The sequence below is a fragment of the Athene cunicularia genome (assembly GCF_003259725.1).
Source record: "Athene cunicularia isolate RWA chromosome 18 unlocalized genomic scaffold, athCun1 chr18_part1, whole genome shotgun sequence".
Lineage (NCBI taxonomy): Eukaryota > Metazoa > Chordata > Aves > Strigiformes > Strigidae > Athene > Athene cunicularia.
Genome location: NW_020799123.1, coordinates 11,309,637 through 11,312,049, shown reverse-complemented (window position 1 = coordinate 11,312,049; position 2,413 = coordinate 11,309,637).

Here is a 2,413-nt window from a genome sequence, read left to right as displayed (position 1 = left end):
TTTTTTTTTTTTTTTTTTTTTTTTTTTTTTTTTAAATTCCTTCCCCCCCTTTGCCTGATCGTGAAGGACAGATCCTTCTCCTGAAGGCAGTTTGCCACTTTATGTAACTTGAGTCCTACCCAAACCAGCGGAGAAGCCCTGGGGAATGACTTTTAAGTAATGCGGGGGTCTGGGGAAAGGTTACGGGGGTGGCTGTACCCAGCAGCGAGGGAGCGGGGACTGTGGGAACAGGCTTCGCTGGGGCGAGTAGCTCCTTTGTTCTGTTTACCGAGGGCAGGAGGGGAAGGCGCTTGGCTAAGGTAGTGCTGGTGCTCTCTTAGCAACATGTGCCCGGCTCGCTCTGCAGGGCTGGGTGGTGTCAGCCTGGGAATAACTGCTCCAGACTCTCATTAGTGCTCCTCTGTCTACCCCCCGCCCCCCCGCTCTTTCTGCACTTCGGAGGTTTTGCTCAGTATTAAACCTGCGCAAATTCCCTTCGAGCTGCTCGGTGTGGAGTTTAGACGGGGGATAGGAACGTCTCTCCTGGGGGGGGAAGGTCTGGAGGGGGATGCTTGCTAAGGGGAAAATGAGGGTTTGGGCTCCTCCGTTGTGGCATTTCCACAAGTGTTGGTTCAGAAATGCTGCAGATGCAGCACAGCCCTGTTTTTCTCGGCTCCTCCAAGCATCCCCTTGCAGCAGAGCAAGCCCAGGGCTCTCCCATCCCATTTCATCCCTTCCCAGTAATTCTGCGTCGGTGCCAGTGCTGGTAATTACAAGCTGCGTTGCTCTAGTCTTGTATCCTCTTCCAGGAGGAAAGGTAGCCTGAATGAATAATAATAATAACAACACACCTAGTGATGAGTGAATTTACAGCTCTGTGTGTGTGTGTGTCCCCCCAATGCTGAAATCGGGTCTGGGGAGACTTTAGTGGGAATTTGTGGGGGTCCGGCGTGGGAGCTGCGCGCCGGCTGGCTCCAGCTTTCTCTCCTCGGGCTGATGTCCGAGGCCCCGTGTCGTAAAGGAAAAACACCCGAGAGCAAAGAGTTTTGTTCCTTTTGTTCTTTATTTCGGTGAGGAGAAACGCTGCGGTGCGGGGAAACTCATCACTAACGCCCGAGCCTCGCACGCACCAGCAGCAAGTCAAGCGATCGCAGCACAGCGCCTAAACTTAACATCCTTCCCTCTCGCTGGAATCGAACGCCTCTTCCAAAACGAGAGCTTTGATCCCCGGGCTGAGCTCTTTTGGAGCGAGAGGAGTGTTTGCCCGGCTGCAGAACGCAGGATCCATTTCTTTTGTTTCATAGATCACCTGTGGCAGCTCGATCGGCGGAGCTGGCTGGCCCTTGGTGAAATCTGCAGAAATCAAAATGATTTTGAACAGCCAGTCCTCCCTACAGTGGACGTGGCCTAAGACAAAGCGAACAAGGATGAAATGTCTGGCCGGGAGCCTTGCAGGAATAAAAAAAAAAAACAGCCTTGTAAGCACACTCTGAAGTTTGCCAAACTGCAGCTCTGATGGACAGTGCCGGGGTGTTGGGTTCCGAGGCAGGTGTCCGGCTGCTGCGGCGCTCTCCTGCTGCCCTCACAAAGCCGAGTTCCCCCGTGCCAACAGCTGAAAGGCAGCGGGCAGCCTGGTGCGGTGTGCTGGAGGACCGAGAGAGAAGGTGACTTGCTGAAGGCGAGGGCTGCAGATCACACAAGGCTTTAGAACTTGGCGCGAACACCTTGAACTGCACCCAGGACTGCAACGGCCGCCTCTGCGACCCCCAGAAATCGGGTGCTGGGGATGCTCCTGGGGCAAGGCAGCGGTCAGCAGCAGGCAGGGCTGATGTCTGGAGCTGCTGGTCCGAGGGGTTGGCCACTCTGCTCCGGGGAGCTTCCTTACAAAGTCCAGAACAGGCTCTAAAGACGATCCCCTCCGTTCCACAGCCGTGCCAGTGACCGCAGTCACTCCTAGTCGCTTAAACTGTCCCCTTCCCTCCTCCTCATTTGTTTCATAAGTTTGCAACTGTCTCTAAATACCCAGTGCAAATGTTTTGCCCAAACGCCTTCCTATGGAGTCTAGGCTTTAGGAACACACTCATTGCTCTGAACAATTTCCACCGACTGCTGTTACTGTCGCTCCAGTATTTGCCGAGTTCCCCGAACTCCGAATGAGGAAGCACCACATTGTTGCAGCAACAAATACTGTGGCCAAATGCAGCTGGTTTTAAAAGTCCCCGGTGTTATGTGTGCAGGCTACGCCAAATTTACATGATGGGGAGAGGGGGAAAAAAAAAAGACAAGTGCTTGTCTATATTCAGCAATGTGGCATGTTGGTTAATCGTATTGTTTATGAGTTATCCTTGGGTGATTCTGTTCATTTTGAAGTGGAAGAAAACTCCTGTAACACAGGTAATTTTCTTATGAATGATGAATCGGGGGGGGGGGGGGG